This window comes from Mustela lutreola, chromosome 16, assembly GCF_030435805.1.
Source record: "Mustela lutreola isolate mMusLut2 chromosome 16, mMusLut2.pri, whole genome shotgun sequence".
NCBI classification, from domain to species: domain Eukaryota; kingdom Metazoa; phylum Chordata; class Mammalia; order Carnivora; family Mustelidae; genus Mustela; species Mustela lutreola.
In genome coordinates, this window is record NC_081305.1 from 28,080,448 (window position 1) to 28,093,911 (window position 13,464).

Sequence of the window (13,464 nt, forward strand, 5' to 3'; positions counted from 1 at the left end):
GCCGTGGCGTGCCCCGTCCCCTGCGCGACCTCGGCACCCCTGCGGTCCAGCCTCAGGACCCCCTGCGGGGAAACATCTGGAGCGACCCCCCCCTAGACACTCAAATACTGCATAACCCACTGAGCCACCCAGACGCCCTCAAATACTGCAAATACTGTCCCGCTCCTGCTGCCTGCTGCCCCTCCCCGCCCCAAGGCTTCCCGGACCACCCTCTTCGCACAGCTAAAGTGACACCGCGCAGCGACCTCACCTGGAGCAGAAAGCGCAGGACACGACCTGGGGGACCTGGGGGCGGTCCTGAGGCTGAAGAGCAGCGTTCCCGGTGGGACGCCTTGGTGGGGTGGGGGTGGCGAGGGCAAGACGCGGCCTGCTGGGCCAAGATGGGGAGGCCCACTCAGAAACAGATGATCCGCTGCATTGTCAGGGGAGATTTCAGAACTTCAGAGATGAGGACAGAGAGCAGGGAGAGAGATGGACAGAAAAGGAACGGGACAGAGATGAAACAGCGACAGTCGCTCCCTCTCCTCTTCCCTCCCGCCTTTCCTTTCCTCTTTCCTTCCTTCCTTTCTTCCTACTGCAGATACTGAAGCATTTGCTCGGCCTCCAGCGTGATGCTGGAAGAGACTTGGAAACACAGCAGTTACTGTCCCTGTCTCAGGGAAGAGAATTAAGCCCTCAGGGGAAACTCCAGCAGGCTGTGGGAACATCTGTCCTCTGCCCCTAAACTAGTACACATGGTCGAAGAAGCGTCCTGGAAGAAGGGACATGTGGCTTCTGAGCTACTACCTACAGAAACACAGGAGTGTTGGGTGGAGGTTGTGGTGGGAGGCATGTTTCAGGCACAGTCCTGCAAAGGTCCAGAGGGAAGACAGACAGCAAGAAGTTCCCTCTATCCCAAACGGGTACGGTTGGGGGTTGGGGTTGGGGGGCAGGGTGAAGAAATGGCACTGGGGTCAGCAGGGACTCGTTTGAGGGACAAAGTCACAGGCTGCAAGAGTCAGGAACCATCTGCCAGTGAGAGCCTTCTGGGGTCATGGTGACGAGTCTGGACTTTCTCTTGAGAACCAGAAAAGCCAGTGGACTTCGGACATGCACAGGCTTGCCTGGAGGCCCGGTGCTGCTGCGAGCCTGCCAGTTCTCATTCTGAAAGGAGGCCCTGGGGAGGGACTTAGTCCCAGAGTTGGGGGAGGGGGAGTTGAACCCATCTGCCTGACCCACCGGGAGAGGCCCTGGCTATTTGAGGGAGGGTGAGTCTGAGGTCAGCAGGGGAGGGGATTGTTGCTGGCTCTGCCCCTGTTTGACACAGGTCCATGTCCTGTGGATAGTCAGAGAGCCAGGCTGTAGAGTGGAGAGCTGGGGAGATGGAAAAACTTGTCTCACTAAAGCCGGCTTGCAAGCTCGTGGCCTGTGGGCTGAATCCAGCCTGAACAGCATTTTGAAACTTGGGTAACTTCATGTAGAAATCTGACTTTCTGGCTTTCTTTTAAAAATGCCCCAAGATCTGGCAGTCCTTGGTGCCAACTTTCGCATGGCAGCCAGTAGCTGGAGCTCAATCACAGCTGCCGGGTTTAGATGAGGTGTGGCCTTTGGTTTGCCACAGTCCCCACCATTCTCTGTTGCCTCACGTGGGGCTCCGCGTGCTCAGCTGTGCTCATTTACATCGCAGGCACCATTCAGGATTTGATCATTTCTTAGAAGGCTTTTTAAGACACGGGGGCCTAAACAACATAGCTTTGGGGCTCCTCTGCAGAGAGTAGCTTTGACTGTGCCTCTTTAAAAAAAAAAAAATATTATTTGAGTAAGATAGACAATGGGGAGGGGTAGAGGGAGAAGCAGGCTCCCCACCGAGCAGGGAGCCCCACGCAGGGCTCAGTCCCAGAACTCTGGGATCATGGCCTGATCTAAAAGTCGCTTAAGCAACTGAGCCACCCAGGTGCCATGAATGTGCCTTTGACCCCTCTGTGGCTTTGGCATTCCAAGGTGTTCAGTTTAGGCGGCTGGTGCCCATTTAGAGATGGCATCAGCTGCAGAAATGAGGGAGGTGGCCGTGCCCCACAGCGACTCGGGCCTAAGGCGCCTGGAGATCACAGGCTGGGTCTGGTGGTAATGAACTTGTCGGTGACCACATGAGCTCCCTGTGTACCCCTTTCACCGTGCTAATCCTGGTAGCCCCATGTTGGTGCGGTGGAACCACAAAACAAAAGCAACCAGACAAACTTTTGCATGAGAGCCGCCAAGATTTGGAGCTATGTTTGGGACCGCAGCATCTTTTAGGCAATCCTAATACAGGTTAGCGTAAAGGGGTTGTATAGTGGAGAGAACTGTGACCCACCCTCTACCAACAGGATACGATCAAACCCTAACCCCCAGGATCTGTAGTCAGTGTGTCCTCCTTGGGAAATCCAGCTGGTCCATGAACAGCATGACCCTTGCTTGAACTGTGTGGGTCCACTTGTATGCAGACTTTTTTTTCCATAAATACAATTCAAGACTATAAATGTGTTTTCTCTCCTTTATGATTTTCTTTCTTTTTTTTTTTAAGATTTTATTTATTATTTGACAGGCAGAGATTACAAGTAGGCAGAGAAGCAGGCAGAGAGAGAAAGGAGGAAGCAGGCTCCCTGCTGAGCAGAGAGCCTGATGCGGGTCTCAATCCCAGGACCCCAGGATCATGACCTGAGCCAAAGGCAGAGGTTTCAACCCACTGAGCCACCCAGGCGCCCCTCCTTTATGATTTTCTTAATAGCGTTTTCTTGTCTCTAGCTTCTTTTGTTGTAAGACTATAGCATATCATACATACAAAAGAGCTTCACTTGCTGTTTATGTTATCAGTAAGCCTTCGGTCAACAGACCCAGGCCTGTGGTTGCCAGGCTCGGAAGGTTTGGCTATGCTCTGCTTAAAACTCTTTGCCGACTGAAACCCACTAGGAAAAAAACCCACTTCCTTGCCACGGCCTGGGGAACACTCCCTGACCCGCCATGGCCTCTCCCCTGGAGTCAGGGACTCGGGAGGGGGCAGATGGCCCTCCTGAAGGAGGATAATTCTAGGAAAGCTTATTGACGAAGGGATTAAATCCAAAGCCTGTGGGCGGGGTGCTGGGGAAGCCAGCCCAGGTACAGCAACCTGGGCCAGAAGCTCCAGGACTGTGGCCACTGCAGGCCCAGAGGGGTGACAGGACGGGGGCGGGGTGGGGGGGGTGTCACAGGAAACCAACAGGAGAGAGAACTGCACAGAACAGGTGCCCAAAAACCTCTCTGGTGTTGGGGAGAGGAGGGACCCAGGAACGAATTCCCTGATCTTGTTCTCTTCCTTCCAGCCCTTAGCTGGGCTCCCGCAGCCCAAAGCCAAGGTCACAGAGCTTGGGCCATGCATTCTGGGAAGGGGTGGCGCGTAGGGGTGGGCGGTTGGAGCGCCTTCTGCAGGGGCAAACAGAACTCCCAACTCCATCTTAGAATGTACTTCCTGGACTACCCAACTGACACACCCATCCCTCTTGGCCTGCACACTTCTTTTCTATCAGGTCTCAGCTCAAATGCTGCCTCCTCTATGAAGCCTTCCTGGACTGACCATCCCCCAGAAGGATACTACCCCCCACCCATGTTATTTCCTTCCTGGAAGTTACAATAGCCTTGAAGCAAAGGTGTTACTTTAATTTCTCATTTGTCTCTTGACTCCTGCACTGGAATAGGGTTTTTCACAAAGAAGGTACTCTATGTGTCAAATAAACGGTTGAATTAATTAATTATTTTCCCCTAGATGTGGGGACATGGGAAAAAAGGTTCAGTAACCATGGGAGACAGTGATGGGGTGTCCCTGGAGTAAAAGTAGAGGCCAGAAGGAGCACATGAGGGCTCTGAACTGGGTTGTCTCGAAGTCATTTAGGATAACTCAAACCTCTGCGGCTTCTCTTGTGGTAGAAAGGCCAGGACTGCGTCCTGTGTTTTCCCTTCCTGCCACGTGGAGTGAGGTGAGGACAGACCACTTTAGACTTTAGGGAGTCTGAGGGCAGAGTTGTTCATTTGTGACCAAGAGCAGGAGAAAGTTAGGGTAGACATCAGGTAGAACTTCCCAACAGGAGGGAAAAAATGGAATGAGACCTTAAAGTGTCCACGAGGTAGACTGAGACAGTGGCCTCCTTAACCGGCCAACGCAGAAGACAGGCAAGACGGGTTTGACCTTTCGTGGACTAGTCGGGTGGACATAAAGGTCTTCAGACGGCTTAAAGATCCTGTCTGGGCAGGGACAGACAAATGGGCCTTTGGCTTCCTTCCTTACGCCCCCCCCCACCCCCGCCCGTAGTCCCTTGGTTCTCTCCCTACCACGCCGACTTTGAGGTCTCTAAGTCTCTGAGTCATTGCCTCCTCTGGGGCTCCCTCCCTGCCCACCCCCCCGTGGGAGGCCACGATAAGGCTTGAGATGAGGACCAAACCAGGCCCTGACCTATGCCTCCTTTAAAGGCTGAATAGCCGAACCAAAGGCTTAGGTCGATCAAGTCGAGTAGCACTGAGAAAGGGTCTGTGCTCTATTGCGCGCTCACCTATGTGACTAGTAGGTGAGCTAGTCAGATAGAGACGATTTGGCCGGGGTCAGAAGTTCTAGGATGGCCCCTGCTGCCCTTGCACGGGCCATAGACGGTAAGACGATGCTGTGCTTGCACAAACTAGGTCTTGAGTGGCTTTGAAGTCAGTACATCTGGCGCTAGAAGGTCTGCTATTGGTGCTTGGGAAATAGGTGATGGGAAAGCTTGAAGGATTTTCTGTGCATGTTGCAAACTGTTTAGTAATCAGCTGAAAATAGATACTTTTCTTATGATTGTTTCTGTTAGCTGTATAATGCCTCACAGCCTTGAATAAAATGGGCACTGTTGGACACCCTCCTTGGTGCTCCTCCTGCCCCCATCTCTTTGTCTCTTAATTTCTTTTCACTATCCTCTTACCCTCTCGTTCTGGTCGATTTGTCGCGCCGGCCATGACAAGTGGCGCCCAAACAGGGACTTGAGCACCTTCAGGAGGTGCACGCTTATAGGTAAGTAGTTACCAAAGCCAGGTTAAGAGGAGCCTGTTTTTTCAGGGCCACAACAGGAATAAAATAACATGGGGCAAGGTCCATCAGCGCAACAAACTTTCTTTTTGACAGCATTGCAGGCCCTAATGAAAAAGCAGGGGTCCAAGGTGACTAAACGAAACTTGCAGCAGTTCTTTGACACTGTTTCAGTGTTATGTCCGTGGTTCCCAAAGGAAGGAATTTTAAGTTTAGATGCATGGCAAGAAGTGGGGCAAAAGATTAAAAATCAATTAAAAATTAGGGGGTCATGTGCTTGCCCTAAAGGAACAATGAAAATTTGGGAGGATATTTGGGAGGCTTTAGATCCGCAACACTCTATAGATTTAATATCTATAGCCTCTCGGGATTCCCCCTGTGATTTGGTAGTAGATGAGCATGAGGATATAAATGAGCCCTGGGACACAGATATTCCTCCTCCCTCTCCTAAGTTAATCACTGGTCTCACTGGTTCACAATCAGACCCTCTAAACGCCCCTGAGGATGGAGTGCCTTTGGGTAACAAATAGAATTAAATTATGAACATCTAGGCCTTAACCAAATAAAATAAAATACTAAAGCATTAAGCACTTGATATAGGTTTATGCTTTTGACTTCTTACTACAAAGAAACTAAGAATAAACATTTTTAATACTTAACTGTTTCATAATTTGCCTTCTAAAAAATTCTGTTGTAACTGTTCACAATTGGTTTATATTTTGTCTTCACTAAAGATTAAGATATTTCTAAGAGTGCAAAATTCTGCTAACTGTAAGGCTGGTGGAAATGAGGAAAGCAACCCTATATGTAGAAAGTAAGAAATATGTAAGAATGATTTAAGGAATGAGATCGCATTTTGTTAAAAGTAAAAGAAGGTAATTTTGTCTTAAATGAAAGGTTGTTTGGAAGAAAATGACTTGGGACAAAGCCTGAATACAAAAGCAAGTTGTAAAAGGTTTGTGAGGGGAAATCTTCGGGAAAGGAACTTCGGGTATGGTCAGGACAACATTCATGATGGGAGGGAAGCCCAGTAAACCCACTCTCTTAGGACTACATGCTTAATAATAATAAAAGAAAAGACACTGATATAGAAAAGCTGGTTGTCTCTCTGTTTAGAAGGGCAAAGTTTTCTTAGGTTAATTAATCTGTTATGGTTTTCTCTTTGCCTGCCCAAAAAACCCAGTTTCTATGTTTTGTTTTATCAGATGTTTAACATCCCTAATTATATTTAGGCATGCATTTTAAAACTTTCTAAGGTTTTAACAATTGCCGACAAGATTTAAATTATAAGATCTCTTTGACTCATAAGGCTTTCCCTTGGTATACTAAAATACTCAGTAAGTACTACTAAACCAATGATAAACCTTGGGTTACATTTGGATAAATGCTGTAACTGCTCTAAGAGTTCTATACATTTCCTAAAGTTTCAATATTTTGATAAAGTCATCACCTGATAATTTAACCATATCTATTCTGAATTTTGTCATTTATAATTGTTTTAGTTCTCTTGTAAGATACATTCCGCCTTAAAAAAAATTCATATGGGAAAAATTTCAGGACAAATACAAGTCTTTGATATGTTAAAATCCTGGGAACTAAAATGGGTAAAAATTTACAGAAGTAAGGGCTACTACATTCGGACTAAACCAGATTTAGTAACATGGAACTAAATAAACTAAAAGATTATAGTGTTGTGTCTCTTAATACTTTGTCTTATTTTAAACATTGCTGAGTCTCTAATGTTTGCTCTTCCAGACTAGGGATATTTTTTTTCTTAAGATGTCTGTTACTTACAAAATGTAAAAATATTTATTTACAAACAAATCAGAACATTCAGTGGACATCCCCTATAATTCACAAGGACAAGCCATTGTCGAAAAAGCTAATGATACCCTTAAATCTTACCTCAAAAAATTAAAAGAGGGGGAGATGCTACAGGGAACAATGAAATACTCTCCTCATATGCATTTAATTTGAACTCTTTATGTTTTAAATTTTTTGAATGTCAATGATATAGGTCGCACAGCAGCTGAACGCTTTTGGCATCCAGACTTTTCTCCTCTTCCTTAGGCTAGGTGGAAAGACCCCCCTGATGGGCACTTGGAAGGGTCCTGACCCTGTTCTCCGCAGAGGACACGGTTTGGTTTGTGTTTTTCCACAGGATGAGGACACCGCACGCTGGATACCAGAGAGATGGTGCCGACTCCTCGCCCCTGGGGGAACGAATTGCAACACTGACCCTGAGTCAGAGAAATCAGCGGAGGAGAAGAAGACGTCTCCCCCCTTACAGCCAGAGGGATGTTTCATGCAGAACTCTGGAAACTGATGGCTGCCCTGGGACCAGCTGGAGTGCAAATAGCCAGAAATGGTTATACTGCCACAAAAGACTTCTATCTGACTTTGCGGACCTATGTTCCTAGACCTTTTTTACTGATAGTGGGCTCGGGATCAATAGTTCTCACCTCTTTCCGAGGGGGATGTCTATTGTATAATACCCATTGTGACCATTGTGTGTTAATAAATTGTCTACCTATGTCCCTGCTTTCGTCAGGCACAGGTCCCATGATAGTGTTTATAACTATACAACCTCCATATATGTTATTACCTGTGGAAGTAGAAGGACCTTGGTATGCTAATTATGGTTACCAGTTTGCCCTTAAAATGCAGCTACAGCTCAAACAAGTCAAACGTTTTTTGGGTCTGTTGATAGCAGGAATAGCAGCACGAGTAACACTCTTTCTGGTTGTTTACTGGACTCCTCATTTTATTACTTGCTTTTGTTTTAATTTTTTTTTAATTTTATTTATTTGACAGGCAGAGATCACAAGTAGGCAGAGAGGCAGGCAGAGAGAGGAGGAAGCAGGCTCCCCGCTGAGCAGAGAGCCCGATGCGGGGCTCGATCCCAGGACCCTGGGATCATGACCTGGGCCAAAGGCAGAGGCTTTAACCCACTGAGCCACTCAGGCGCCCCACTTGCTTTTGTTTTAATATGGTACATTGTACAGATTCGTGCAGGACAACAACGACTGCACACTCAAGCACAAATTCATATGCTTGATTTATTTACAAAGGAAAGGGGAGATATGGGAGGCCGATAAGGCTTGAGATGAGGACCAAACCAGGCCCTGACCTATGCCTCCTTTAAAGGCTGAATAGCTGAACCAAAGGCTTAGGTCGATCAAGTCGAGTAGCACTGAGAAAGGGTCTGTGCTCTGTATTGCGCGCTCACCTACGTGACTTCCCACACGTTTGCTAGTCAGATAGAGACGATTTGGCCGGGGTCAGAAGTTCTTGGCTGGTCCCTGCTGCCCTTGCACGGGCCATAGACTACATCACGGTAAGACGGTGCTGTGCTTGCACAAACTAGGTCTTGAGTGGCTTTGAAGTTAGTACATCTGGCGCTAGAAGGTCTGCTATTGGTGCTTGGGAAATAGGTGATGGGAAAGCTTGAAGGATTTTCTGTGCATGTTGCAAACTCTTTAGAAATCAGCTGAAAATAGATACTTTTCTTATGATTGTTTCTGTTAGCTATGTAATGCCTCACAGCCTTGAATAAAATGGGCACTGTTGGACACCCTCCTTGGTGCTCCTCCTGCCCCCATCTCTTTGTCTCTTAATTTCTTTTCACCATCCTCTTACTCTCACGTTCCTGGTCGATTTGTCGTGCCGGCCACGACACCTCCCCGGCTCTCCCCTGTTCCATTAGCTCTAGCCTCGGCCTTTGTCTTTGTCCAGATGTGTGGTCTCTGGCTGGGATGATCAGGACGGAACGTGGTACTCTTTGTGCCTGCTCAGCACTCTGCTCTGTTCTTGAGTTCACAGCGTGCTGAGCTTGGCTCGGGATAGGGCTTCTCCCTCCCCTGTGGTACAGGCCAGGCCTGAGGAGCCTCGAGTTCCCTCGAGGTGCGGGAGCCACTTGGCAGTTTCTATCTGAGGGGTAGTGGCTTCCTGAGAGTGGAAAGGGAAGCAGGAGACACAGACTTGGGGACACTTGTTGAGACCCCCAGATCTAGCTTTACCTGAAACCAATCTTGTCTTGGATTTTTCCATTTGATGAGTCCTTTTAGACTTAATCCAATTTGAGTAGCATTTCTGTTATTTGTACCTTAAATCGTCCTGGGTGATGCATGTGGTACCTGGGAAGGGTCCGCCACCAGCCTGCTAATGCAGGCAGGATCCTGCCGGGGGTTGGGGGGGGTGGGGTTCACATCCTCAGTGGATGAGACTATGCGGATTATGGACTTGATGGTGCTGGTCTGTCCGCCTGACTCTTTATTTACACCTCACGAGGGCATCAGCAAGGAAGGGGCCCCATTCCTGCCATTGCTTGAGCAGGCAAAGAGAAGCACAGAATACCAGGAGGTAGTAAGCTCCCTGTGCTTGGAGGCATTCGAGAAGTCCAGGGATCTTGGTGTCAGGGAGGCCGCAGAGAGGACTCCTGTAATCTGTCCTCTGCAATGGGTAGGCTGATGTGCTGCTTGCATCCGCCTTGGACCAGAGGGCCTGTGCCGCCAGCTGCTGATATGCTGGGAGCCAGCGGTCAACACTTTGGGAACTGGCTTAGCAGAAGTTCATTACCCCATCCTTGCCCTCCCAAGGCCATGTCCTCCCCCTGGAACAGCATTCACAACTGGCTGATGCTCGAGCATATAGTCTCCATCCCCATGCCCCAGCTGGATGCCTCTGAGGTCATACACCCAACATCAGCACCAGGAGACCCCTGGGGCTCTCTGACACCAGAGCCCTTGCACCCAACCAGGCCACCCTGGAGAGATGGGGGAAACTGAGGCACAGAGAAAGATTTGCTTAGGTCACATGATAAGGGAAAGAAAAGCAGCAACCCCAGGGTGCTCACTTTGAACAGGGAACTGTGGCAGGCACCTTCTCATAGGTTGCTACACTCAGTCTTCCCAGTGAACCTGTGACTGGGCTGTGAATAGGAGGGAAAGGGAACCCAGGGAAGTTAGGAAACTTGACTGAGGACACACAGCACTGGAACCTGAGTCTATTGACTCTTTCCCCTGTAGCAGCGGCTACCTCCCTAGCCACTGGGTCCTCTATCAGCCAGCTCCCCACCCCGCTGGCTTCCACCCCCTTCCAGCACCTCTGCAGCCAAACACCTGCCTCTCCACCTCTCTTAGCCCAATGGTTTCCCCTTTGATCAGGGGTGTTCCCTTTAAGGCCCTCCCTTTGCTAGTCCCTGACTCTCTCCTACTTTGGAGCCTGCTCCCAACTCACCCCCAGAAGCCCTCCTTGGTTCAGAGCCCTTGCTCTGCAACGTCACTTGAGGGTTGCCTATGGCTTTCTGACTGTGATTAACCCCGTGGAGCCTCATTCCCCTTCTGTGTCCAGTAATCATAACAGCTGCCTCTCAGGGCTATGGGGAAGGATCTGTTAGTGTGTATTAAACACTTAACACAGTGCTTGGCCTGCATGCAGTAGGCACTTAATAATGAAATGATCACTACCTAATTGTTTTCCACGGGGCTCACCAAGCAGGCCTGTGTGCATGTGTGTGTATCTGTTTAAGTGATCAGGTCTTTGTTGAGCACCTACTGAATGCAAAGCCTTTGCCCTGGGAAGAACTGCAGAGATTATTGGCCGATGGGACACTGATCTGATCGGGACAGGGGTGAAATCCATCACCCTGAAATAAACAGACGAGTTTATTTATTATCAGGGCTCCTCCCTGCGGCTAAAACCCACCTTAGCAGGGAAGGGTGTGTGTGTGTCCCCCTCCTGCATCTCATTCTATAAGGCATGGGAAACTTTTTCTCCCCGTGGCACACAGTGCGGCTCCTTCTGTAGGCAGCCTACGCCATCTGGTGGCCTCTCTTGGGGAAGCAGCCACAGAGCTCTGCGCGGCTTGGGTCGGACCATTTCTCTGGGCTCGTTGCTCCATCTAGTGTCATTAAGGCGCAATTACAAACTCTTGGTTTCAACTTGAAAATCGTGGGAGGCTGTTCCTGGAAATGTTCCAGGATTCCACTTGAGAGCTACTGAATCAGAGTTTTGGGGTAGGAGGGATGCTTCCTGAGGACCTTTTGACGACATTCCAGGTTATTATAATTCTGGTAAGGGTGAAGTTGGAGAAGCATGCCTTTAAAGGGACTTCCGTGGAAGTCCTCGTTTTTTGTTTTTTTTTTTTTTTTTTTTTTTTTTTTTTTTTTTTTTTGTAGCCTCTCCCGGCTTGTTCAGCAATAAAATAGTCACCCAGTTCACGTCTGGGATTCTCATTTCCAAGATGAGGAAACTGAGGCACAATCAGTAAGCACCAACCCAGGCAATCTGATGTGGAGCCCATCCTCCTAGCCAGCCTATACTCAGTGTCCCAGCATGGACGAAGTTTGGCCTCTGCACCCTGAATGCCATCACGGTCTCCTCTCTGGGCCTCCTTGGCCAGGCTGCCCATCCCTTGTCTGGGTCTCCTTGTTCCTATTTGCTTATTTACATGGTAAAGGCTTAATGACTAACTACAGTCACTGCTTTCATGGTGCCTGCATTCTAGTGGAAGGAGACAGGCAACACAACGCAGACATGGCCATAGATAAAGTGATTTGGGCTGGTGGGAAGATATTTGGACGATGGTCTCGAGATGATCTGATGGGGAAATCTTGAGAAGGGGTGGTGGGGTGGGAGACTTTGAGGGGAACAGACTTTAGATCTGAGTTCCAAGAAAGAAAGAAAGAAACAGAACCAGACATGTACAGAACAGATGGAAGAGTGTTCTAGGTAGAGAACATGCCAAGTGCAAAGGCCCTGTGGTAGGAGCAAGCTTCTTGTATTTGAGGAACAAAAAGCAGGGCACTGGGGCTGCTGCAAAGCGAGTGAAAGGCACAACGGACATTTGTGGGTTTGATCACCAAACACGTGTCCCCTCTTCCTCTGGGGGAATTCTGTCCTTCCCACTGAGGACTGCTGCTGAGACGGTAAACTGGGGCACTTGTCTTCTCTCTTCAACAGCCAAGAGAGTCCTTGACGCCTTCTTGGGCCAGATCCTTCCTCTGGCTACCCTATAGCTGGGCTGTGATCTAGGCTCAGCCAATGAGATGCCCATGAAATCTTGAGTGACAGAAAAATATAGAGAATTCTGGCAGCCCAAGCATGCTGGCTGTGGGGCCTCATGGACTGGTATCCCCATCTTGACCCCTGCTTCGCTTGTGAGGCTCTTGCTTGGTGTTACTCCCAATGACCCCCATTGCCTTAAGTTAGTCAGGGTATCTTCCTGTTGCTAGCACCCCAATGGCTGGAAGGGTTCATTGTGGAAATAAAGGAAGATGAAGTTGGGGGGGGGGGGCTTGTGGGGCCAGATGATGCTGTTTGGCTGAGCTAAGAGTTGGATTGTGCCCCGAGGACAATGGGAACCCGGGGATGCCTCTGTCACACCTTTCTGAGATCCCAGGACTCAGGGTTGTTGGCCCCTTACCTTCAGGGATGGCCTTATTACACCAGCCCCCACCCAGAATGTCCCCCTTCCTCACCCAAGCCCAGGCCTGTACCCCACTCTATGCCTAGCAAGCAATTGCCTTCAGCAGGTGCCCAGGCAAAGTACAAGAGGCCCATGGCTTTGAGATGATTTGTCTGCTTCCTGTGCCTGTGTGGTCTCAGAGAAACACCTCTAAGACTTCATCCCCACCACACGCCCCAGGGGAAGAAGAGCAAAGTGAGGAGAGGAGAATGGACAATCAGGACATCCTACATACTGTGGGGCCCCGGGTGGGGGCTGGGGAGAAGGCTAGGGAGACTGAGGGTCAGCCGGAGTCCCCAAGGGCCTCCTGTCCTTGAATTCCGAAGCATCAGGAACCAATCACGGTACCTAACAGCCAGCTGGTGACCCCAATCCTTCTGTCCCAGCAACAAGCCCTGGCTATTGTTTTTCTAAGAATCCAGAAAATCCCTCTGCTGTAAGTATCACCCCGACCTCCCCCTCCCCCAGGTTGGCCACAGATGCCACTTGGCTCCCCTCTGCTCCCCAGGGCTTCAGCGCCCTCCGCCCCCTTAGCTTGACTTCAGTCCCCTGTCCTCCCCGCCACAGCCCAGAGACCCACAGACCCATCCAGGATGCCCAAGTCAGTCTCCAAGTCTGGAACTTTCTCCAGGTGCGGTTCCAGCTCGTCAAACTCGCCTAGTCCTTGCCTCCCTGCTCGGTGACCAGCAGGAAGGGGTTGACAAGCCCCTTCCTTCACCTGGTGGAGGTTCGCTGGAGTATGTGCCTCTAGGCCAGACTCTGAGGAGGATTTATGGTGGGAATGCAGATGAGCAGCTACGAGGGAGACCTAGGAAAGGGATGGGGTGGGGGGTGTCCACCATGCACCTTGTTGGCGATGCCTGTCTCCCTGGGGAACCTTTGCGAGGCACGCCACCTGCAGCAAAGCAGAGCAGGAGAGAGAGAGGCCAGCCTCCTTGGACGCCTTTAGGTTCCC